This window comes from Scylla paramamosain, chromosome 21, assembly GCF_035594125.1.
Source record: "Scylla paramamosain isolate STU-SP2022 chromosome 21, ASM3559412v1, whole genome shotgun sequence".
NCBI lineage: Eukaryota > Metazoa > Arthropoda > Malacostraca > Decapoda > Portunidae > Scylla > Scylla paramamosain.
The window spans coordinates 16333267-16360766 of record NC_087171.1 but is presented as its reverse complement, the minus strand read 5'-3'; the positions used below and the strand labels follow the sequence as shown (position 1 = coordinate 16360766).

The 27500-nt window shown below is 41.9% G+C and overlaps 1 long non-coding RNA gene across 2 annotated transcripts in view; it reads left to right on the top strand.

The window, feature by feature from the left end:
- The window catches only part of LOC135111324 (uncharacterized), a 43976-nt gene that overhangs the window by 3782 nt on the left and 12694 nt on the right, over nucleotides 1-27500 (top strand). The window contains exons 2-3 of one of the 2 annotated variants that reach the window (XR_010273700.1): nucleotides 15600-15851; nucleotides 25320-25808. This is a non-coding gene — a long non-coding RNA (uncharacterized LOC135111324). Of the gene's footprint in view, nucleotides 1-15599; nucleotides 15852-25319; nucleotides 25809-27500 lie in introns of those variants that run through there. The other variant, XR_010273701.1, reaches the window with a different exon arrangement.

Below are 27500 nucleotides of genomic sequence, written 5' to 3'. Positions count from 1 at the left end.
GGAAAAACAGAAGAAAATCTCACCATGATTCCAATGGTGACTTAATAATCTGGAGTACGAGGACCCTTCTAAAGATTCTTAATTAGGTATACTATATTATATGAATGAATCTCCCAAGTATGGAAACCATTAACTATCTAATATACTGTCGGTAACTCATAAATTGCTTCAGGATGTCGGGGATGCCTCCTCACATACCTGAAGGTTCTGTGGGGAGCGTCTAACTAACTACCAGTGCCTCTTCCTCACCGCCATCACTTTGCGACCCCAACGTTCACCATGCAAAAACTTTTCTTCTTCCACTCTGTATGTCATTATTTGATTCCATGTATACTATTTATTCCATGTATATTATTTATATTCCTTGTATACCACTATTTAATTTCATACTGGCCAAGGGTAACAAAATATAAACGGGTATAAAACAAAAATGTCCACCAAAAAGTAATTAATGGTGGCACTGGGAATAAGTTTTTGTTCCTGCACATCTAGCAATCATCAGTAGCAATCGCTGAGCCTCGTGCGCTCGTAAATGTATGGAATCTATGAGGGACGCTTGGTGCTTGAGGACTCAGTGGAGCATGTGCCTTATAAGGACAGTGGAATCCATCGTGTTTTGCCGCACATGAAGCTGTGGGGCAAGTTAAACGAGTGACGTTCATAGTTTTTCCATAATCAGTTGTTGATGTGCAAAAAAAAAAAAAATAAAAAAATAAAATAAAATAAATAAATAAATGAAAATAAAAAATGAACTTCCAGTAAGAAAATCCTTAAGCATTTACCTTTGCCTCTTCTCGGTTACCACACCTTTCCCTGTGTCAAGACTGTAACTGTTCATTATACTCGTATTGTGTGCATGTCATTGTCGTAATGGTGATAGTATTAATGTGTGTGTGTGTTTGAGTGTGTTTCCACTGCGGTAATAAACAATGAGAGAGAGAGAGAGAGAGAGAGAGAGAGAGAGAGAGAGAGAGAGAGAGAGAGAGAGAGAGAGAGAGAGAGAGGTCCTGTCTGTCCTGTTTGTCTGTCTTGTCACACGTCATAAGACAGTGGGTGTTCCTCGTGCCGCCTCTGTGATGAAGAACTGTACTCTAACTCATGCATACGTGACGCAGGTTAATGAACACTTCCTCTGCTCGTGGGGCGATTGATAGGCACCCTGTGTTTGTTTCATTAGCAAGGAAAGAAACGAGAGAGACCATTTACTCTTGTCTGTAAACCTCTTGATATGAGACCCTGTTCCTACCTAAGTGTTTTGATCTAATCGTGCGCTAATAGGATCGAGGCAACGTTGTGATTTACCCTCTTCTAATATTACATTATCATACACTCCTTTAAATCTAGGCAATTTTCAGCACACGCACTTGCCTTTATTACCTGGTTTCAAGAGTTTGTAGCTCATGCAGGAAAGCTATATTTTTTATTTTTTTTTTTTTTTGTACAACTCTACTCTTATCTATAACAATTTCCCGCTTTGGCCAATTTATCTGCCGTTTTCAAGTGTTACACGGTCGTTTCGGACAATGTATCTAATTTATGTTACACATATTTATGTCATTATCGTGTCTCTACTTTTATTTCTTCATGTCTGGCAATGTTTTTCTTACCTCGCAGCTGAAGTTCTTCATACACTGCTGACTTTCCATAGCTACTCTGCTTATATTCTGTCCTGGTTTATTCATGTGATTTTACTCCTCAAGTTAGGACTCTGAATGATAGCGACATATTCAACACCTGACCTATTGAAAATGAGGTTTCATAGGGTAAGGTGAGAAAGGTGAGAATCATATTCTAAATATCTTTACCTTGAAATTTTTCCTTCATTCATATTGGTCAGCTGTCCATGCATAACTTATTTTTTGTTTGGGAAAGATGAGTAAGCGGAATCTAATGGTGCAAAAAACAGGGGAAGAAAAACCAGTATTTTTTTTTTTTCGTAACTTGGGAATGAGGTAGTTGAAACGCTAGAAAAAAAAAATGCTTTTCCTTTATCTCGTGTTTACTCACCACAATGCTGCGGTATTTTTATTCATATTTAATCCTGAGATGATAATATGTAAGAAGTGGTGACTCAAAGACATTGAGGCACAAAACTAGTTTGTTGTTACGCTCTGCTACCGAGGACATACGCTTTAATTCCGCCGGTCTTGAAGAACACTTGGTTTGTGGCACCTTGCATGGGGAATGAAGCACAAGAGCCGCTTCTGTGACAATTGTGTATGAGTAGGACAGGACTGTGTTTACCACATTACTTCTTGTGTTGGGATGTGGCTGTATATAAACTGACCAACAGCAGCTTCCACACACACACACACACACACACACACACACACACACACACACACACACACTAAATGTATACGTAAAAATCACGTGCCAAATCAATGCAGCGTGTAAAATTTATTGTTTCAGTTGTTGGTGTTAAAATATTAGGTAGCGTGACAACGTGCTTCAAACTATATCATAAAAAAATATATGAATACAGTTGTACAAAAAAAAAAAATATATATATCAGGACAAAACTCGCAGCTCCGGCATGACACAGTGTCGCTTCCTCGACCACAAAGTTCCCATTATTTATGATTATCCAATAACAATTTCCGGACGTAATGGGTACAATTTTGCGCAAGTACACTGGCAAAATTACTTTTCTGATCTATGAAGCACACAGGCGGCCGACGAACTGCTGGCGTTCACGATACACATACACACACACACACACATACACACACACACACACACACACACGTGACGGTGGTACTTGAGGGAATAGCCTGCACTGCATTATCATATTCATATAGAGGTGATGCCATTAACCTGCTTACCTGCCATCCACTTCACTCATCCCCCTCCCTGCATGTCTATACCCACCTGCCAGACCATCCAGCCATCCACATATCCATTCATTCACTTGTATTTAGTGGAAAGAGATTATAGTGTTTTATCCTTATGCTTTTCCAGTTTCGCCCCCCCTTCCTTTCTTTCCTGGGAGGTGGTTTTCCTGCTGGTATGAAAAAGGAAAGGACAGAAAAAGGGGATTGTTATGAGTTCGTGAAAAGTGAGATGAGGCCTTTCATTTGTATAAAGTGTAAAAGGTGTTTGTGCTTAAGGTAAGATTAAGGTGTTGTTAATCTATATACATGAGGTGTATGTGCGTGATGCCATAAGCGTATGTAAGTGTAGGACGTGTGAATATGTTATAAGTTTGGAAATTCCTATATCATGTGCTTGGTATAGAAATTCCTCTCTCTCTCTCTCTCTCTCTCTCTCTCTCTCTCTCTCTCTCTCTCTCTCTCTCTCTCTCTCTCTCTCTCTCTCTGGACATTTTTTGCACTCACTTTGCGCTTTTTCCCCCTCACACATTTCTAACCTAATATTAACCTCTCAATCACAGGGAGAAATATCTTTTATTTTGTTTGTGTTTTCCCCTCTTCTAAACTAACCTGGAACATCTGGCTAGCGACACACACACACACACACACACACACACACACACACACGTACACTTGTCTTTTATCTATCTAGTGCAATAAATCCCTCGTTTCTGTAATAATGTCTCATGGAGGAGATATATATTTATCGTGTATATTAATGCATATTTTTATGTATAATGTTAATTCAAATTGCGATGATTCACTGAGAGAGAGAGAGAGAGAGAGAGAGAGAGAGAGAGAGAGAGAGAGAGAGAGAGAGAGAGAGAGAGAGAGAGAGAGAGAGAGAGAGATATGCCCTTTGATAGTTTGGTGTGTGGTTAGCTGATACTTTAATGGCTGGGTTAGTAAGTGAAGCAGTTGAGTAAGTAAGGCTGGCGTGTCTATTGTCACTAGTAAAGACGGGGACTGGACGTGGATGAGTAAGTAGGTATTGGGTAAGGTTAGGTGAATGAGTGACTAAGTGGGTGTTTAAAGTGGTTGAGTTGCTGCATAGGGACTGTGAGTAGGTGGGTGTGGTGTGGCGTGATGGGGGGTGGTGAAGGTAAAGTGGGTGAGGTAGGAGTGATAAAACGATCTTCTTCTCGAGTTGAAACACTTCTGTCAAGGAGAGCGTAACTAGGTTGATTTGTGTCTTCTTTTGCATGTGTGTGTGTGTGTGTGTGTGTGTGTGTGTGTGTGTGTGTGTGTGTGTGTGTGTGCGCGCATGGTGAGTAATGTTGTAATGATGAGGTGTGGCCTGGACTGTGTTGCTCACATGTGCTATCAGAATAAGACCTTGAGAAGCCAGGTGAGGAGAGAGAGAGAGAGAGAGAGAGAGAGAGAGAGAGAGAGAGAGAGAGAGAGAGAGAGAGAGAGAGAGAGAGAGAGAGAAGCAATGTACACTAAACAGTCGAGATGACAATGCCTGTTTTTCATCATCCGGTTCGTTTATTCTTCACGCAGCATGCCCGTCATTCAGCGCATTACATCGTACTGTCTAACCTCGCCGTCGCATATGTTAAGAACTCACTACATTTGTTACGTGTCATTTGCCTCACGTTGCTTGTCATTCTTGCCTTCGCTTTGATAAACAACGCCGTAGTGCTCCTGATTCTTAGCGTCAGTGTTACGATATTTTTTTTTTCCCCATGATAACCACGTGATTCTTTACACTGATACTCTTGCATTGTCTCTTATTTCTACCATTCAAGGTGGCCTGTCACTCCTCTCCTTTTCATGTCTTTACATCTTACCGGAATAAATGTTTTAATATCTTATCTCTGCTGCAAAACACACGCCTGTTCTGACTAATGTTGGCAGCATACAGCGTGGGAGGAAACTCTGGGTTCTGATAATTATTGAGTGTGCTGCCCTAATAGCACGAATTCTGATAATATTCGTGTTCGTCTTGTCACGATGATTGTGGCTTTGTGTGTGTGTGTGTGTGTGTGTGTGTGTGTGTGTTCTTTGGATCTTTACGGTTACAGTTCATCCTTTTTCTCAGTGTTTATAAATACTCGCCTTCTCTCCCGACCTCGTCACTGTTTGTCGGCAACGTCGTGTAACCCGTGTTTGTTTTGTTGAATGGGGCATGTTGAGCAGGCAAAGAGGGAAGGAAGGGGAGGAGCAGAGTCTATTCAGTAATGTGTTCCCAGTGCCTCCTCGCTTTATTATTTGCTGGGTGGGGGAGTTGCGGGAGGGAGGGGTGAGGAGGCACTCTGGTTAACTCGCGTGGGTGTGGGAACTCGGGATGAGGGTTGGGTGATGCAGCGCTACGTGAAGGCCTCGCTGAATGTGTACTGATAACTAGAGACACCGCTGTATTATTCACGATTCCTATTTGGTTGTCGCGTGGAAATTGTTGTGGCAGTGTGGTGGCGGTGGTGGTGGTGGCGGCGGCAGCGGTGGCGGCTCACGGCTTCGCGGTTGTGGCGTGGCTCGACGCAGTTGCCATATGTTACTTTCTATTTCCCTTATTCTTCGTCTACTCGAAAAAAAAAAAAAAAAAGGAAGGGAAGCCGGCCTCGGTGTTCAGTCTTCCCGGCGACAGAGGGAGTGTTTCAAAGGGAGGGAGAGAGGGGGGACAACTGGCGGCATTGCTACTGAGGATCGTCATGCTGAGATGAATGTTGTAACTTGAAATTCAGGGAAGGAATGATTATCATTTACTCTTCGCCGTCTATGAGGCACGGTTCCTATGTCCATGGGTAGGCTGGGAGAGTGATGGCGAGGAGTCACGCAGGGGGAGGGAGCTATGGGAGGCGCCGGCCGTGGTGAGCAGTGGCGCGGCTCGGTTTGGCCTGCGAGAGCGTATCGCAGACATTAATATGTTATTTCAAGGTTACATCTGAGCCTCGCCATCCTGCGGTTGTCGTGGCGGCGACTACGTGGCTCATCCCCGCAGCGTCCAGACCCTCCCTGTCACTGAGAGTGACGACGCCGGTGCCGTACAAGGCGGTAGGGTGGTTTAGTTAGCAAGCGTTGGGAGGGAAACAAAACCTTACATGCATACAGACTAGAATCGACAGAGTGGCAACCCTTCGCCCGGAGACAAGCAGACGCCCCAACCCTTTTAAAAATTCAGTTGCCACTAAATTTATTTCTGTAATTTATATGCAGTTTTAGAGGCTCATCCTTTAGCTATGGTGATGCGGAGTTTTATGTAGAGAATTATGCACGTAACGAATTCTCATGTTTTAACGAAAAATAATACACTGTAATTTATTAGGAGATAGAGGAATAATAGCTGGGAATTGGGGTCGTATCTGTTGGCATTTCCCGCTAAAACGCTGAAGGGAAAGTTTAATTGGTGGGGCAGCATTGTGTAACGGATTTAGGAGGAATTCTCCAAATAAAACAGGCTGATCAAATCCAGACAGCAGTGTATGAGGCCACGAGGGACACCCGCCCCGCCCCGCCGCCCCTGGGAGTGGTGGGGGCGGCGGGGCTAAATAAGGCCTTCTCACGTGTTTCCGGCGTCGCGGCCCACACAGGGAGGGTGCTGGGTGCTCACATGACGCACGGCAGGCACCGGCTCGGCTTTGTTGGGATGTTGTAATTATCATCATTTTCACCATTAGTATTGTTATTAGAAGCAGTACGAGTAGTAGTAGTAGTAGTAGTAATAGTAGTAGTAGTAGTAATAGTAGTAGTAGTAGTAGTAACAGTGGTAGTAGTAGCAATGGTAGTAGTGGAAGTAATAATAGTAGGAGGAGGAGGAAGAGGAGGAGCAGGAGTAGGAGCAGTAGTAGTAGTGCATAAGAAAATACGGCAAGCTGCAAACCAGTAGGCCTACACGTGGCACTCCCAGTATTTCTGTCCACTTATCACCCCCCATCATAAATGTATCTAATCATTCACGCCTCTTTAACGAATAATATTAAATGTAAAAACTTTAATCTCCTTTCGTAAGGGATATTACGCATCCCTTCTCCCTCTTTAGTCATTCTCCTGTCTACTGACACTCGCAAATCTATCTCCTTCCCGTAACATGGAGACCAGAACTCCGGAAGTTTAAGATTAAGTTTAAGTCTTTTCTTCGTACGTACCCATTGACTTTCCCACAGTGTCAGAGCTCCAGCAGGCAATGAAAAATATTGGTTATGTATAGAACTGCGTCAGACAGATAAGACACCACAAGGTTATGAAATGTACTTGTGTAATTTACTAATACACATCAATACATATAAAAAAACACCTCATTTCTCTGATATACCATAAACCTTAGTGATAAGAGCGCTATCTTATCAGACTTACGGAGAAAGTAAGGAACAATAGGTACGTAGCTCTTCAGTAATATGCATTGTGACGCGAGTACACGCCATTGCCTTGCCCTCAAACAGCTTGATGCATTGCTTCATGCGTCTCTGTGATGATGTTTGCTTGCGGCTAAGCCTGTTTATGGATGTAAGACCGTCATGGCTGTGATCCCTCGAGGTAGCAGGATTTTTTTGTATTCATCTATCTATCCGGCAATCTCACACGGGTTGGCCCAGACAAAGCATCACACACTCGTACATACATTCTTCACACTCTTAGCCCCCTCAGTCCCTGGTGGACAAGGGATAGTCTCGTGAACCAAACTACTTCATCCAAGAAGCTTAGGCATAGCACAGCTGGCCACATACTTCTGATTTAGCTCAAAAGTTTTAGGAATTTATTCTACGCAACCCAGTGTTTAGATCAGGAATCCTTGACTAGCACTGGATGAAGTATTAGACGCTGTCACGTGTGTCCATTGCGGGTTGGCCTGCTCTAGAGTTTGCATATAGCGTGTGTGTGTCATGGCTGAGTTGCGGGAAGTGTTCTCTCTTCTGGATAGATGGGGCAACAAGAGATATGGGAGTTTTCGTTCAAGACATATAGGTCGGAGGAAGACTGGTGCCTCCAGGAAGTGTGGTTTTGTTAACAGTGTTTCGTGGTTCTCTTCGGCCTGGTGACGAGCTGTGTCTACTCTACCTTGTGTTGGTAAAAAGTTTAGCATTAGGTGACTGGTTTTATTCTGTTTATTTTCTCATCACCATCTGTGAGGGATGCGTTGACAGGCATCAGGTTAAGGAGCCACGCTCGTAAACACAGGACTGTGTCCGTAATAATGAATTCGATTTGAAGTATATAATTATGATGGCTGCATCACTTCTGGAACCTTCTGTCTGTTGTCTACTTCAGTGTTAGTTGCTCATGAATATTTGCTATCGGAAAAAAAAAAATTGTAAATATCACTGTTTGCTGATGTTAAACGTACTGAAGTCTTATCAATGTATCAACAAGATACTACTGATAGTAGTTTTTGTATTGCACATGAAATGCGCATAACAACTGCTATTATGCACTTTTTTCAAAGGTACAATATCGTGTTTAATTTTACGTATCTATTTTACTTATTTTTTATACGCAAATTTATGTAAGTGACAGATTTACAGACTGTACAGTAAAAAAAAAAAAAAAATAATCATAGGTACTTGGGTTTGGAGACTAGAAACGTATATGTGTAACATCCTACCATACTGTGTTGTAGGGAGCTGTGGCATGGGTTGTGTGTGTCCTGTGTGATGTATCTACGTAGGTGTGTGTTGACAGTGCTGCTATCGTATGTGTGTGTGTGTGTGTGTGTGTGTGTGTGTGTAATAATAATAATAATAATAATGATAACTGGTTTAATCGGTTTAATGAGTAAAATACAGTCAAGCATCTGAAAACACACACGGTTGCATTGGTTTGTTGACATCTTGGTAGTCTTTCCTAAAAGTGTGGAAAGACGTGGGCGGTTCACTTCGGTACACTCACATACTAGCAATCTAACATACATTACAAGACGAGTGAGTGACGAAATGGAGGAGTCAGCAGAGGAAGTGCGTGAGTGACAGATGATAATTTTAAGGCAGCGAAAGATATACTTGGGTTTATATTCAGGGAGGATTGTTATTGATGTATGCTGTGAACGGAACCCGACTGCATTTGTATCTGTATGTCCTGGCTCTGAGTGCGACGAGGAGGCTCACAACTAAAGAAGGGATGGGGGGGGAAGGTGGGGCGGGGGAAGGAAAGAGGTCCGTGTGATTTAGGTGATTTAAAAAACAGACCATGTTTTTGAAAGGCCTTGTGATAGACGTCCCTGAAGGAGTAGAGCCAGGGTCGGGAAGGCCTGCTCTTATGTTGTGTAGTTTGACCCTAGAAATTTTTTTGACCGCCCCCTTTGTTTGAGTCTTCCAAGGCAGTCTTTTTGTGTGTTGGTTAATGATGACTAATAGATTGGGGAAGCACAGGTTAGTTGCTGAAGATTGTTTATAAGTACGTACGCTCGGCTGCAGTAAAACCAGTGCCAGTCCTGCTCTATATAGGTATTCAGTAGCGACGTGTGTCACCTCCAACATGACGAAGGCTGCTCTCTTCCAGTGATTGGTTTAACCCCGTAAAGAATTAACCTTGAGCCCCACCCACTTGACCTGTCCCACCTGGAGCCGTATTCAAGGAGTGGTCCTAAGGAGTCTTAGGTATGAAACGTGTCATAACTAGGGCAAAATGGCACATTGTTGTCATAAACTGCTCATCTGTCATAAATCCGCTCGGGATGCTAAGACTGGCAGACGTTCCCACTGCCAATATGACCACCCCGCAACATCTCCAGCTCAGGAATTATTTACCTAGATAGGACGTACTAAATCAACTTAGTGACACGGAATTCATCATAAGATATTGTTTAGACGGTGCAGGTATTCTCTTTGTCACCTGTCTAGTGAAGGAAGCCTTAAAGAGTGACACAGAAAGGGGAAATCCACTTACCCCCGAAATTAAGGTGATCATAACACTTAAATATCTTGCTGCTGGGGAAAGCTACTAGGAAAATCCAGTTATACACTAGTGATAGCCTTGGGAATCGTTGAAAGAGCCATCCTTGCCACCAAACGACTTGAAAACTATGTTAGTTTAAACTAAGGCGTTCCTACGGGATCTCATTTTAGAGATTGAATTACTATCTTGCCTACTGTGTCTCTTCTCCCGATACATAAAAACGAAAGAAATACCTATAGAAACTATAAATTAGTAGTAAACAGCAGCTTTTCCTTCGTCTTTTAGTATTTGAAATCAACTAGACTGGAGGAGGCAGTAGACATCTGCCGAAACGATAATTACTCCCAGTGAGGTCTAAAACACTGTTCAGGGGGTGCTGTGAACTTTTAATTAAACCCAGCTATGACCTCACTGAACGTTTCCTTTTGTGTCTCACAACACAAGAGGGCCGTCACAGCCTGCCCTCTAAAGACAACTCTCTTCCTCCACACAAAACTACAAGCACCTAATAACACACACACACCCTTCACTCAAAAATTAATTTCCTGCCTATCTAAAGTTTTTTAATCTATCCTCAACAGGAAGATTCTTAAACATCTATCACTTCACAACCTTCTATTTGATCGCCAGTATGGGTTCCGTCAAGGCCGCTCTACTGGTGATCTTCTGGCTTTCCTTACTGAGTCTTGGTCATCCTCTTTTAGAGATTTTGGTGAAACTTTTGCTGTTGCCTTGGACATATCAAAAGCTTTTGATAGAGTCTGGCACAAAGCTTTGATTTCCAAACTACCCTCCTACGGTTTCTATCCTTCTCTCTGTAACTTTATCTCAAGTTTCCTTTGTGACCGTTCTATTGCTGCTGTGGTAGACGGTCACTGTTCTTCTCCTAAATCTATTAACAGTGGTGTTCCTCAGGGTTCTGTCCTGTTACCCACTCTCTTCTTATTATTCATTAATGATCTTCTAAACCAAACTTCTTGTCCTATCCACTCCTACGCTGATGATACCACCCTGCACTTTTCCACGTCTTTTCATAGACGTCCAACCCTTCAGGAGGTAAACATATCACGCAGGGAAGCCACAGAACGCTTGACTTCTGATCTTTCAAAAATTTCTGATTGGGGCAGAGCAAACTTGGTATTGTTCAATGCCTCAAAATCTCAATTCCTCCATCTATCAACTCGACACAACCTTCTAGACAACTATCCCCTCTTCTTCAATGACACTCATCTGTCCCCCTCTTCTACACTGAACATCCTCGGTCTGTCCTTTACTTATAATCTGAACTGGAAACTTCACATCTCATCTCTAGCTAAAACAGCTTCTATGAAGTTAGGTGTTCTGAGACGTCTCCGCCAGTTTTTCTCACCCCCCCAGCTGCTAACTCTGTACAAGGGTCTTATCCGTCCATGTATGGAGTATGCTTCACATGTCTTGGGGGGTTCCACTCATACTGCTCTTCTAGACAGGGTGGAATCAAAAGCTTTTCGTCTCATCAACTCCTCTCCTCTAACTGACTGTCTTCAGCCTCTCTCTCACCGCCGCAATGTTGCATCTCTAGCTGTCTTCTACCGCTATTTTCATGCTAACTGCTCTTCTGATCTTACCAACTGCATGCCTCCCCTCCTTCCGCGGCCTCGCTGCACAAGACTTTCTTCTTTCTCTCACCCCTGTTCTGTCCACCTCTCTAACGCAAGAGTTAACCAGTATTCTCAGTCATTCATCCCTTTCTCTGGTAAACTCTGGAACTCCCTGCCTGCTTCTGTATTTCCACCTTCCTATGACTTGAATTCCTTCAAGAGGGAGGTTTCAAGACACTTATTCATCAATTTTTGACCACTGCTTTGACCCTTTTGTGGGACTGGCATTTCAGTGGGCATTTTCTTTTTATTGGATTTTTGTTGCCCTTGGCAAGTGTCCTTCCTACATAAAAAAAAAAAAAAGTAAGTCCACCCGTTAATTTCTATGACCGGTGCGTCCCCGTCCATCTCCCTCACCCCCACCATCACCAGTCCCTCTGTTTATCTTCCCTTGCTTTTGATACCTCGTCCTCCTCCACCTCCTTTATCCCTTCCATTCTCCCTACCAGTGCCACTATCACCTCCCCCCTCTCCTCCTCCACCCTCAGTTACTTTTTAATTAGTATTTCTGCTGTTACTCCGATCCTCTTCTCCCCTTCCCTTCAGCACTCCCTAGTAATATCTTCTACTTATTTTTTATGTCGGTAAGTACATATGTATGTATGCGTAAGCTTGCATCAGACATTTTATCAAGCTTGAAGTGTTGTCATTCTACAACATGTCAACATGTTAAGTCCCTATGGGGAAAAAAAACAAAGAATAATGCCAATTATATTAGTTATCCATGAAACTGACTCTCTGGCAGATAGAAAATATAGGTAAAAGAGAGAATGGCAGTGAGCAGCCAGAAAAATTCTGCACAGACTCAACTATTTCCATGCCCGTCACTGCCTGGCCACTGCTATCTATTCAGTGCCCCTTGATTAAATTTGATGAGTACAGGAACGATACTAGTCTATTAGGAAAATTTGTAGTTTTATAACGATACTCGATTGCCTCAAGATTCTCTCCCAACCTTATTTATATCTCTAATTTAATTTTCCTTTATCTTACTCATCATAAACTTACTGCTGTCCTTAACCTTTTGTGTACCTTTGTAGAGACCTTTGTGTTACCTATACCATAACGTATTTTGTGTTATGCCAGGGAGAGAAAAGCTGTCACTGTGCTTACACTCAGAGATGTAAAAACCATCTCATTCATAAAGTTTTACGGATAATATGCTGTTATATAGTGAATCGTGAAAGAATCTGACTACAAGATAGCGAGGAAGGAATACAGAGGGGGGGAGGATTGTAGTTGTGAAGAAAGATGCAGGAAACAGAGACAGGAATTCACGAGAAACATCAATAAGCCTTGTGACAGGAGTTCTCTTACGCCGTCCATTCCAAAGCCGTTTAAATCAAAAGGGTTCCCTGAATCCTCATCAACCATTCATGTTTTGTGCTTGGTTATTGTTTTCTCAGCTCATATTAACTCCCCTAGTTCTCTTTCCTTCACATTAACCTCCCAAGTCTTGTTATAACTCACATTACCCTTCATAATCCTGTTTTCCTAGCTTATACAAGGCTCCGTGTTCCCATTTCTCGTAAGTCTCTGATGACAAATAATGATTTTTTTTTTTTTTACTCAAGTCGCAACCACGCAAAATCGAATAGTGGTGAGTGTCTAGCAGAAGGAGTAACACTCATTCATCCCTCCACTATGTCGGATTTTTTTTTTTTTTTTTTTTTAAGGGGGTGAAGAGAGGAAGATAGCTAAGAGAAAATGGGTGGGAAGAGAAGAGGTGAAAGAAAGTTGGAGAAAGATAGGATGTGGAATTAACCACGTTACTGTTTTTATTTATAGATTCTATGTCGGAATTCATGATGAAGTGGTAAATATTGGTTTTCTAGCTTGTGTAAATATCAGTTTTCTTTTTGCTAGTTGGTGTTCCATAAAGAAAACGAAAGTAATGGAAGGATAACTCATATATCTATTTTATTTATTTAGCAATTATCCATGAGGTGGATTGAAATATCTACCTCCTTAATCGAGGACATTGTTTATATCTTTCATTTATAGTTAACATTAATTTATTGTTGTAGTTAATGTGAATATGTTTTGAGTTTTCTTTAGGTAAGCTTTCTTCACAGAAAATGGAATGAAAGGGAGACCTGTATATTCTTCCTTTAGCGCCGTGATGTGATATTGAATTCTTCACTCAAAAGAAGTGTAAATATTCTTTACAAAAGTGCTTTGTGGATGAAGTAAAAATGTTACTCTTACTCCACAATGATTCATGGAAATTATGCCTGTCATAATGTCGTATAAGAAACAAGTTTTATTTTACTTTCCTATATTTTTTTAAAATTAATTAATTTATTTTTTGTATCCTTTCTTTTTAAAAGCCATGACATCAGAACACTATCATAAAAAAAAAAAATGGAGGCAAAGCATGATGAAGGTTAAAAGTTATTTTAGTCCGTTCCGTCTTCTTCCTATTTTATTATTATCACTTATTATACTTAAATATCTTTTTTATTAGAATAGTTAAAATATTTTCTTTATTTATTCATTTTTTTTTAATGTCCATTAGTGAGGTCTTACAAAACAAACTTGCATTCACACACACACACACACACACACACACACACACACACGTTTACCTCTCCATTCACCAGCTCATACACCGCCGTCCTCCATCTGCTCCCGGAATATCTCGTGCCCTCGTGCCATTTTCCACTAGAACTTGTAACACCTTATCCCGCGGGGCCTGACGACAGGAGTTGGAATGCACCTCTGACATTATCCTGCAAAAGTTCATGCTGCTTTATTGAACATTTCCTGGCAGAGATGAGACACCTTTTCACCTTTTTTTTTTTTTTTTTTTTTTTTAGTTACAACTGGTGTGTGTGTGTGTGTGTGTGTGTGTTGTGCCGGTGACTCTTACGTACAGGTTCTAAATGCCACCGTGTTTCTATTATAAGAACTGCCATCAATATTAATCAGATGCTTTATACGTATAACCGGAAGAGGGCTTACCTGATTCTCTCCTTGCCCTTTGCTGGGATACACACCGCACAAATAAATTAGATAGATAAGTCAATAGATTCGAATACATACAAATTAACAGATGAATAGATGAGTTAACAGACTTATTGGTGAGTCATGTGTTTTAAGAATCGCCATGTTAGGATTGTTATACTTTAATTTCTTCTTATTGACTTTGCATGAATATTAGTTTGACACATACACGCACACACACACGCACACACACATATTGTAAGACTGGATTACTCGTACGTAGTAACTTTACATGTTTGCATTAAAAAAATAAATAAATAAAAAAAAAAGACTCTTAGGTCCCTTTGCGAAATATAGATAAAAAGTTGAACGAATATGCGCAGAAGATATTCTGTAGCAAAGAGTGATATACAACAACCAGTAGCATTAAAATCGTCCTACTGACGGACAGATTTGAATTTATGTCACGAATTATTAGGAAAAAATGTTTAACTGAACGAAATGGCTGACAGCTGTTGGTAAGGCTTCGATGGCCGATGTTCGTTGCGTCGTTGCATGATTGATATAAAACCTGCTTCAATTACTCGAACTAAACTTTGTTGTAGTAATTCATTTCAGAGTGATCCAGACCTCCAATCACAGTCTGTTCATCGTGAAGTAGAGTAACACTTTATCAAATACAATCATTTTAGATCGTCTGTTGCTTCACGTAATTTTCCAATGATTGCCGTGTTCGTCTGTATGTCATGAAGAGGCTGCTGTCACCGAGTAAAGGTCAATCAACAGATTTTGAGAAAAGTATATTTGTGATAAGCCAACATAACTCGCCAGTAAAAGTTACGTTCCTCTGAGAATTGCCCCATGCACCATCCCAGTACATTAAAATGAGTAAAAGATTTATTTATTTATTTATTTATTTATTTATTTATTTATTTTTTTTTTTTTGATAACATCCAGTGTTTGGCTGTAGTGACCTTGATTTGTGTCTTCCAAACTAAATATGATTATATGCCTAATAAGTGAAACCTGTGAAATAATTGGCTTACTACCTTAAAAGTTATCAACATTAAGGCAGTAAGTAATTCAGTAACTTGATAGTAAATTCCATAAAACTCATCGACGGATCGTAAAGCAAGAGAAAATTCGTTGCCTTCATTTCAAGCAGTAAAAGAAATTAATAAATGCACAACAAAATATTAAAAGATGTCGTTATTTTCGTTTGGTGATCAGCTCGTGCCCAACTCAATTATGTACACTTGATAATCATACAAATAGAGGAGGACTAAACGTTAATTCCCTCCTCCTGCAGCTTTTGCAACAGACGGAAGTGGACGCTGATTCCTGGGGACACTTAGGGACAGTCAGCCACACCGCCAGGCATTTACAGCACGGCACGATGAGCTGAACGTGCAGTAAGCCCTTAATGTGACCCTGCAGCCAGCGCCTCCACGACACCACAGGCATGGCTACTGCTGCTTCCACCACCATCACCATCACCACCACCACTGCCAGCAAAACCAGCACGACCTCATCTGCCTCGACCACCGCTGAGGGAAGTAAGGTAAATGGCGTTAAGCTTTGTAGTCATTTGGATACTTGTATGTTGATTTGGTGACAGTGTGTAGTCTCAGTACGTGACGCGGCTCATGTGACTCGTGTTTATTTTTACGTTGTCGACGAGTGTCCAAAACGTGTTCCAACTCCATACGTGACACCTGATGGTCTTGTTGTTAGATTTGAAACGTTCGAAACATTTTATTATCCCTTAACCAAATGAGATATAAACACAGGTGATTTCAGAAGTGCAGGGAACCCACCTGAAGCTAAATAATCCTAGAAGAGTCCCGCTTACTAGTCCTGTTGTTGAATCCTCTGTGCGTTCCTAAAGGTTCCACTACTACTTCAAATTACTCTTAATTATCGACCAGTTATGAGAAACAGTTCTACAGGACTTTTGTTCTTGCTTTATCCAAAATGCACCCAAATGATGGGTACCACTCCACAGATTTACTAATGTTTGTCGCCAAAATGATATGATAAACAGACGCCCAACAGATTAGCAAATGAAATATACTGCCCAAATGAAATGCGTCCATGGAAAGATTCTTCGTCATCACAACACTAACACACCGGAAAGCTCTCCCATTTACAGGATATTCTCAGAACCCTTATACAAAAAAAAAAAAAAAAAAAAAATCGTTGATCCAGCAAACAGTAGTTTAGGGAGGCTAAGCCCTAACATTCTCCTGTTAATAGCTAAAAGTGATTGCTCAAAACTTGTTAGGGCCTTAAAAGTATTGTTGAGCTAAGAGTCTTTGGGAGGATTTCTATCTCTTAACAAACAGCTTTTAGGTGTGAATATGACTGACCAGGGACACCAACATCCAAGGAGAAGGCGCACATTTCGTCCAAGAAGAGATGTCTTTGAAGAATGCAGCGATGCGGAACTAATCAAAGAGATTCTGCTCGACCGTGCTGGAAGAGTAGCAGTGGTAGACTTGGTGAGAGACCGGCCTTAGAGCAGGACAGAAAGAAACCAATCAGTGAGTCCTGAGACGAAAGTAGCTATTACTTTAAGATATTTAGCCACTGTAAAACGCAACAGTGCAGCTGTGACGACTTTAGGGCAACACAGCCTACAATCAGCCGAGTGATTACCCAGGTGGTAGATGCATTGTCTCACCCATACATTGTTCGCCAGTATGAGAAGTTCCCACGCACGCAGCAAGAAGTACAACGAAAACAGGAGGATTCCATGGAAATCAGTGGCTTTCCGGGTGTTGTGACAGCTATAGACGGCACACACATAAGAAATGTGGCTCTCACCGTTAATGAACACTTGTACATCAACATAAAACGCTACCACAGCATAAATGTTCAAGTGGTGTGTGATGTCAGGTATATATTACTTGACATTTTGACAAGGTGGCCTGAGTCACTACACAAAGCCAGGATTTTGGATGAGTCAACCCTCTTCTTTAGGCTTGAAGCGGTCATTGACAATCAAACGCTGTTCTTGGATAGCGTTGACAAGGAGGAGACTCCTCCTGGCACCACTTGGCCTTCCTCTGCTATATTCTCAACTCCCGCCATGTTTTGTTTTGTTTATATGTACAGTCGGCTCCCTACTTGATGAAGCAGTTTTTTTTATCTATATTTCCAACGAAAGCGACACCTGTCATCTTTTTTTCTTCTTTCATGGCAGCGGTGATTGGCTAGAGCTACCTGTGACGTAAGAATTTTAAGCCTGACATCTTTCTCTCCCCTCCACACCCCTCTTTCACATACACCTCCTCTTCCCCCCATATTTACCATTCCCTCCTCCCCTATAGTTACTTCACCTCTCTCTCTTTTCTTCCGTCTCTTCTCCTTCCAGTCCTCCTCCTTTCTCTCTCTCTCTCTCTCTCTCTCTCTCTCTCTCTCTCTCTCTCTCTCTCTCTCTCTCTCTCTCTCTCTCTCCCCTTCTTCTACGACTACTACTAGTACTACCCTTGCCGCCGTGCCGCCGTACCGCCGCCCGTGCCGCCGCCCGTGCCACCACCCGTACCGCCGTGCCGCCGTCCCGCCCCCCGCGCCGCCATGCTGCCGCTGTGCCGCTGTACTGCCACCGTTCCGTAGTGCCGCCGCCCGTGCCGTCGTGCTGCCTTGCCGCCACGGGTTCCGCCGTGCCGCCGTGCGGCCGTGCCACCACTGCCGCCGTGCCGCGTGCCGCCGTGCAGCCTTACTTCCGCCCGTGCCGCCATGCCGCCGTACCGCTGTGGCGATGTGCCACAGTGCCGCTGTGCCGCCGTGCCGCCCTGCCGCTATGCCCCCGTGCCGCCCTGCCGTCCTGCAGCCTTGCCACCGTGCCACCGTGTCGTCATATCACAATGCCGTCCGTGCCGACGTGCCGCCGTACAGCCGTGCCGCCGTGCTGCCGTGACGCTCTGCAACCGTGCCACCATGCCGTCGATCCGCAGTGCCGCTGTGCCGCCGTGCGCCATGCCGTCATGCCGCCGTGCCTCTGTGCCGCCGTGCCCCCGTCTGTGCCGCCGTGCCACCGTGCCGCCGTGCCGACGTGAACATCCTCGGTCTGTCTTTTGTTTATAACCTAAACTGGAAAATTCACATCTCATCTTTAGCTAAAACAGCTTCTATGACGTTAAACGCTCTGAGTCGTCTCCGCTCCGCCTGGTTTTCTCACTCCCTCCACACTGCGATCTACCTATCTATCTATCAATCTATCTGTGTATCTATCTATCTATCTATCTATATATCTATATATTTATCTAACTGTCTATCTACCTATCTACATATCTATCTATCTATCTATGTATATATATATATATATATATATATATATATATATATATATATATATATATATATATATATATATATATATATATATATATATATATATATATATATATATATAGATAGATAGATAGATAGATAGATAGATAGATAGATAGATAGATAGATAGATAGATAGACAGAGAGAAGAGAGGAGAGAGGGATGGGGGTATGATAAATGTAAAAACAAGGATGGAGTGGGGACGGGGAGGCGGACATGGAGTGGGGTTGAGAAAGGAGATTTGGCTTAATTTATGCATCACGACCTCTGGCTGATGATATTTACCTACTAAAATCCCTCGAGTTGACATGTCGCTTTAGCTAAAAAAAAAATAACGATAGAAGGATGCTTCATCAAGTATGGAGCCGACTGTACCTCGTGTGACCAGTGAACAGTGACCGCCAAGGAATGGCCAATTAGTAAATCCTCTTTAACTTCATAGATTCATCATTTTATGCATTTTATTTATCACTAATTATTCAAAAAGTAGTGAACAAATAAAATTAGTCGTTTTCATGCTCCAGTTTTCTTATTATGCCAATTTCTATGTAGGTAAGCTGCTACCCTTAAGGCTGATTAGCAGCAACAAACAAACAGCTATTTGTTAATTAATATTTGCTAGTTAAGCTTTGGCGCATAACTTTTAATCTTCTCCTGCTAGCTAACATACATTGTTAAGGCTAACAGAAATTTTTTATTTTTTTTTGTATACGGCAGGTTGTTAGCTCGAATAATATTTCGGTTTGGTGATCAACACAAGCATGTAGGGAAGCTTTTTGAAATGGAATGAATGCCCTTGCCTCTCTTGTCACGCAGTCATTCTCACCGTCACCTGGAATAGTTACGCGCTCAGTGTTTTATTTTTATTTTAGTTTTCATCTTTTTAATCAGTTGTACCTTTGTCCCCCCTCAGTTCACTTTGCTGATTGAGGTCTTATCGTCCCTTCATCACTGTGATTACGGACTCGACACGTTTTATTCTGCGGTTTTCTTTCAATTTGAAACACTCACACACACACACACACACACACACACACATAGTATAGGGAGACCATTTACTACTTTCTGAAATTAAGAACTAGAGATTAACTCATATGGTGGAAATATTTTGACCGTTATTTTTTTTATTTTCTATTTTTTTTATAAGACGCGAATCTTGCATTGATCTGTGTGTGTGTGTGTGTGTGTGTGTGTGTGTGTGTGTATGTATGTGACTTTGTCATATTTCATCAATGCGAAACCCTAGATTTGTCTTTTTTTCCTTGTACATGTCGTTTCCGTATTGTAATCCATTCCGTATTAGTGACTTTCTATATTTTCATTTCAGAGTCACATTATGAGATGCAAAACATTAATCGTGGTTAGTTGATGCCTCGCTGGCTTAACCGCTTCTGAGTCACCAGTTTGCTAGTAGTTCCGGTTTGTGATTTATGATATTTTCACAGTGACGTATGATTTACTTTTTGCATCTGTAGTGCATCTTCGGTTAGCTTTATATGACAACTTAAACGTTATCTTATTATTTATTGTATGTTTTCTTATTTAGTATACCATCAAGTCTTCCGTAGTAGTTATGTGTTTGCGGTGTTTATACGGATGCATTCAGTTAAGAGGAAAATATAGCAACACACACACACACACACACACACACACACACACACACACACACACACACACACACACACACACACACACACACACAGAGAGAGAGAGAGAGAGAGAGAGAGAGAGAGAGAGAGAGAGAGAGAGAGAGAGAGAGAGAGAGAGAGAGAGAGAGAGAGAGAGAGAGAGAGAGAGAGAGAGAGAGAGAGAGAGAGAGAGACAGGCAGGCAGGCACATTCTTCTGGGTAAGTGCCTGTTCTGTGTCTTGGCGAAGAAGGAGGAGGAGGAGGAGGAGGAAGAGGAGGAGGAGGAGGAGGAGGAGGAAGAAGAAGAAGAAGAAGAAGAAGAAGAAGAAGAAGAAGAGAAGGAGGAGGAGGAGGAGGAGGAGGTCGACGACGACGACGGCGACGACGACGACGAGGACGATGACGACGAAGACGATGACAAAGACGACAATGTTGCCGCCTTAGTCTTGACAAGCTCTCTTCCTTCTCATCCACCACCACCACCACCACCACCACTACCCTTCCCTTCTCGTCGCGGGGCTAAACGACCCCGCCAAGCAACATACCAGGCAGTTTACATTGCTGGCGGCAGTCACTAGTGAAATTACATGCTCGTCAGTTAGTGGGCACAGAAGGAGAGGTCGTTTTCTTAACACAAGACCCTCGTTAGCGTTCTTTCACGAGCCAACCAGGCGATCAGGGAGGCCGTGGTGGTAAGGTGGTGGTGGTGGTGGTGGAGGAGGTGCGGGGTGACATTTTGGAGGGGCGGGGCTGACAAGAGGGAAGAAATGGTAGAGCACTTGACATTATACTGTAGTATTATAGCTATGTATGGATGGATATATGTATTTCCATCCATACATATATATATGTATGTATTTATATGCATATATGTGTGTATTTATAAACTAGTTAAAAAAAAATCCTTAAAATACATAACATGGATGAAAGAACAATGGAAAGATGACATTTTTTTATATAAATTATAGAAAAAAAAGTGTGCATGGACAGAACAAGACAAATGTCGTGTGTATGACAGATGAAGTAGAGTGACAGAAGGGCAGACTGAAGAGGAGTGACAGACGGTAAACTAAATGGAGACATGAGTACATACAGTTTTGCTGGTATGGCATGATAAGAATAAAAAAACATCCGTTGATATGCAGTGGAGTCAGAGATGCTTCCTTTCTTTCTTTTCACACACACACACACACACACACACAGTTAAAAGACAAAGTATTACCTCGTGTCCTTCCCTCGTCGCCCATTTCCGGAAGCTGGGCGGTCAGACCAAGCTTAGGGAATGTAGAGGAGCTGTTTGTCCGAAGATACAAGACGTCAGAGAGAGAGAGAGAGAGAGAGAGAGAGAGAGAGAGAGAGAGAGAGAGAGAGAGAGAGAGAGGATAAACGAGTCCCAGGAAGCCTTTTGCTCTACCCTGGCCGCGCCTTCGTCAGGATTAGGGGGACGCTCGCCTCAAGTCAACCCTTGGGACACACAATTTGTTTGCGTAAAGCTGAGAGAAAGAGCGAGAAAAGAAGAAATACCTACGAAAAATAAGAAAAAAAAAAAAGAAAGTGGGATAGATGGGAAATGGAAAACCTGGAATTTGTTTCCGAAAGATATTTACACAGGTGCGTCAGGGAGTCGTTGCAATGTTTGATGGTGATTGTTGTTGTTGTTGTTGTTGTTGTTGTTGTTGTTGTTGTTGCTGATCTTGTTGTTTTCCGGTTGATGCTGCTGCTTTTGTGCTTTTTTCTTTTATTGGTGTTTAATTTTTTTTCCTTCATGTGTGTGTGTATGTGTGTGTGTGTGTGTGTGTGCAACATATAACAGTGTCCGCACATTGTTTAATACTCTGCAGTTTGGCTTTTGTTTTGGAATATGTATGTGTCAGCTTATTAAGGGAGAGATGAAAATTTTGCAAGTATATGACATGATAGTATACCAAGCCATTTTTCTTAAGGCGTGCTGGCAGTAGGAGGAAGAAGAGGAAGAGGAAGAGGAGAACATGGAGAAAGATGAAGGAGGAGGAGGAGGAGAAGGTGATGACGTTAGTGGTGTCAGTTTCAGCAGTAACACCAACCCAGTCTTTACTTTCTGCTTTCCTTTGGTAAAAAAGAAAAAATAAATAATAATAGTAATAATAATAAAAATAATTATATGTATTTTCAGTTAAATATTTTGGAATGGAAAAATGTTCACCTTTTTTCAAGGAATGAATCAAGAATAGTAAAGAAATAGAAAGTTCATTACTGTTACTAGAAACCATCTGTAATCCTTTTCGTAATTACGTTTCCCTTCACGAACAAGAAAAGATTGCCAATACAAAATCACTGAATGAATCGAATTACATATCCGAAATCAACCGAACCTATTATTATGAGTGACAGTTCCTCGTATGCACGTAACTTCCATTCTCCTACTCTTACGTATACTCGTAAAGCAATGTTAATGACAAACCATATAAAATTTATGCAAATTAACTTAGCAGGATCTCATTTCGCTGCAGACGGGAGAGAACAAAAGACGCAGTTTTCTCTTTCATATAATCAGAAAAATATTAAGAGCAGCACCCTGCACTGCTACCTCTTTGCAAGATGAAGGTTACACTACACATCGTGACAGTGCGTCAGTAGTTTCTTAATCTGGTGTCAATCAAATACAATATACATTATTCATGGAGCTACTAAAAAACGACTGCAACTTTTCATTATATTTAGGCAAACTTATTATTAGTAAGACACCTGTTATCATGAATTTAACCACTAGTTGTTACTGACACATGAACTTCATTACCATGAGGAGTGCTCGGTTGGATCATGTCCTTCAATCAAAGAATGTTATTTATGCATTTCCAAACTACAAATTTTGCGTGGTGACATTTCCATGTTCCACTTTCTATACCTGACATGTAAGACAGCTGTAAAGGAGTGACTGCAGGCCATCAGCTGCACTGCGGTTTCTCAAACTTGGAAAGACAGGCGATTTAAGCAATCTTGAATATGAATGAGATGATCTGGCGTTAACCGTGACTGTGCGCAGCGCTGCAGAGATGATGATCACGTATACGATATGGCCATGGAATATATGTGGGTGCTGATGATTTAGGAGTATTGCTATCACGCCGCTTCAACACAATCATATGTGGACTACTAACTTGATTATAAAAGCTGCTACGTGAAGCACTGGAGTAGCACAGAGGGCAGCCTGGCGGGTTCGCGGCGACCACTGGTGCGCGACACACCTGAACTATCATTAGACAAACTCAAGTCATCTTCGATCAGCGCGTAATGGTTGGACGCGCTGTAAACAAGCTTACTAGGTGAAGGACGTGCGATTGAAGCCGATTAATCAATAGTTACTGAATCGTGCGTGACATGGAAAGATAATAAATTAACTACTCCCATCAAAAATGTGATTAATTTCGCATCGATTTTTGTTGACATCATCGCGCAGCATACATCAGGTTAACAGCGAGACTCATTATTCTGAAGTACTAATTTGTGTTTAATCATCCTGGTATTAGAGACACAAGCAGTGTGGTAAGTCATTCCGGTCCCGCACTGCCACCACTGTGCATTATTACCACCAGTGATGGACTACGCCCTCCTGCATCCTGACAGCGGGAATGAGACCATCAGTAGACTTAACCCCGCTGACGAGATAATGGTGTGTGTGTGTGTGTGTGTGTGTGTGTGTGTGTGTGTGTGTGTGTGTGTGTGTGTGTGTGTGTGTAATATTGGAACACATTACAAGTCTCATAGCCGTGCACAACAGCGTTCAATAAACTCATGGATTGTTCCCTTATTTTCACCCTTTCCTGGATATTTGGACGTGTGAATGAAGGTGGCAATAATGGGGTGCCGCTTTACAGAGCGAGAGTAGTAATGAAATACACCGCAATTCAAGTAACGGACTGTAACTGCTTGTCTTTCATGACTTGTATATTAATTTACTTTGCAATCACAGAGGAAAGAGCTAACAAAACTGAGTCAGATGGCGTTCAAGAGTCTTCTTTTAACACATACACACACACACACACACACACACACACACACACACACACACACACAAACACATACAAATATTTATACTTACATTTTTTACGTACTTTGAAGATGCGTCCTTCTCATTACTGTCTTGTGTTTCCATAATATGTCATTCACGTTAGTGTTTCATAAGCCTTTGATTCAGTTTCTAGGTCTTTGTTCACTTCATACCTCAATCGTCATTTTCCTTTTAGTTTTTTATAAATGACATTTCGCATTATTTTTTCTTTACTTCAACGGTGTTTTCTGCGGAAAGACTCCAAATCACAGTAAATAGTTTTATTGGTGAGCTCGCCGATTTTTAAATGAAGGAGAAACTGTGTAAGCTTTTTATGAAACCAACGTTGAACTGCACAGAAGTCACGTAACAGGTGGACGCTTCCGACTCGAGGTAAATGCATTGGTTATGAGAAAAGAAATTATAATGTATCAGTCTGTGTAGCCACCGTGGTGATACAAGTGATGATGATTTTAAATTTCTGCTTTACATTTCCTTGTGTGTTTGTGTATGTGTGTGTGTGTGTGTGTGTGTGTGTGTGTGTGTGTGTGTGTGTGTGTGAGTAGGTGGGTGGTTGGATGCGTGAGAATGTGCATGTATGTTTGGTGAGTGTTCAAGGTTTTCTTTCGCCTCCTCCAAATTTGAAGTAAAACCTCATCGCTGAATAAAAGAAAAGAGAGAGACAGAGAGAGAGAGAGACAGAGAGAGAGAGAGAGAGAGAGAGAGAGAGAGAGAGAGAGAGAGAGAGAGAGAGAGAGAGAGAGAAAGAAAGAAAAAAAAAAGAAACCTACGAATACTTTGTCACTTTTCTTTTTCGCGTCCTTTACCAATCCCGCTTTTTGCAATGGTCCGGAAAAAGCTCTCCTTATTTTTTCCCTCCGTTGCCCCGCGCCGGTAATGGCACTCGGACACGGGATGTTTTTTTCACTAATGTCTAGCGATAGGGATTTGATTTTTCTTTCCTTTTCTCGGTTCGGAGGTTTCATACAAGGGATGATGTATATATGGCGTCTTTTTCATCTCTTTTTTTTTATTCAGATATTCGTAAGAGTGTGACATGAACAGCAGCAGAAGCAAAGGGATCTACAACAACAACCAGTACAGTAATAGGAGCAACCACAACAACAACAACAACAATAACAGCAGTACTTAAAAAAATACCTATGTTTCTGCTTTTGTAGATTAAAAAAGTAAAGTTGTGCTTGCTAGATGCGACTGTTGCAGGATAATATTTACTTTTGTTCTTGTGGCAGAATATAATTGGTATTGCTTCCTTGTTGGAGTGCTTTGAAAAAAACAAAAAAAAAACATATACTCTTTTTTTTCCAAGATGTTTAAGAATAATAGGTATATATTTTCTCACTGCGCTGCATATTCCGTTTCCAAACTTGATCTGTAAGCTAGTCTGTATGTAAACTTTCCAGTGGTTTTGTGTGATGCTATGGGGAAGGAAAAGTAAAGTTTATAAGATGGTGTGGAGGTTTTTTGCAAGGAGTTGGCAATTGGACACCTACTGCTACGACTGCAAAGCGCTCTTGGTAAGGCATTAACGGGGAGCGAAGGGAAGTTGCTGGCTTGCCTGTGTTCTTCCTGTGCACTCTGACCACTTTTCTTTCTGTTTTGTATCCAAGAAATACAAAGACAACGTTTCTTTCTGTTCATACTAATTCACAAAAATAAATGGGCAGATGAATAAATAAGTTTCTAATGAGTGTGGTAAAGAAAGGAATAGTCTGGAGCAGTCTCCTGTTAAAGAAGTTTGTTATAGGCAGGTTGTTACAAATATATAAATTTAAGGATGACAGACACGACTTTATTGAAACCCAAAGAATTTTCTGCGTGAGGACGCTCGTGACTCTCTTCCTGGTACGAGTATACTGCTGGTGTCAATACTGCTACTACCACGGCTCTTCAAGCACGTGCTGCCACTGTAGGTTGGATTAGTCTTTCTATTCTATTGTCGGTGTAATTACAATTATTGCTTCCAATACTAACACTGATGTTGGAAATACTGCCACTATTACTTCCACCACTACAAATGTCATTGTTACTGCCACCACTCCACTGGTGTTCCCATTACTGCTGCATTACCTGCCACTAATGCTCAGCTGTTTTCACTGCCAATACGACACCGACACCACCATCACCACCACCACCACCACCACCACCACCACCACCACCACCACTACTACTACTACTACTACTACTACTACTACTATGAGTATTTCTATTGCTACAACTTTTTCACCACCATCCTCATGTCCATTTCTTTTTACAAGTACAGTTACACCACTTCCCTCCAGCCTCTACTAATGTTCCCTCTTTCCCTTTCCCTGACACAATGAAGACCCCTACATCTGCCTCCTCTCCCTTCTTCCCTTTTCATCTCCCTCCATATCTCCCTCTCCCCCTATAGCTCCATCCCTTCCCCTTTTCTCACAATATCTTTTTTATTCCACATTTTCAGCACGCTTCTTGGCAGCAAAATATCGGACTCCAGGCTTCATTAGATAATCGAGTGATTGATGAAAATATCAGTCTGTGGTAATTAGATAGGAATGATATATGAAGATGGAAATTGGAATGTCCCAGAGTAAAAAGACAGCTATGTTGGTGATTACGGTGAGGAGAATGTTAGATAATTAAATGCTGTCACTGATGACTGAGATCTCTGTGTTTCTTTTTGACAATCACGAAGGAGGAGGAGGAGGAGGAGGAGGCGGCAAATTTCTCTCTCTCTCTCTCTCTCTCTCTCTCTCTCTCTCTCTCTCTCTCTCTCTTTCTCATCCCCCATTTCCTCCTCCATCACCGTGACTGACGACCCATCATAGATACCCTTCGTCCCTTCTCGCTGACAAATTGTTTCTTCCTCGCACGACGCTGACCCCTCACTGCCGCCTGTCTCTCCTCCTCCTCCTCCTCCTCCTCCTCCTCCTTTTCCTCCTCTTCCTCCTCCTCCTCTTCTTCTCCTCCCCCTCCTCTGCACTTTCCGCACCGTCTCTCTGCCATTCCTTTCTGTGATCTTATCGTCTACGTTTTGCGCATTAGAGATGGTTGCTCGCCTCCTACTGCTCGATTGTGTGTGTGTGTGTGTGTGTGTGTGTGTGTGTGTGTGTGAAATGTATTGGCATTGTTTTCACATCAATCCTTCATTTCATATATTTTATGAATGTAAAAGTGTATTGCAGTGGTAAAGCATCGATATGCACCCAGACTCTC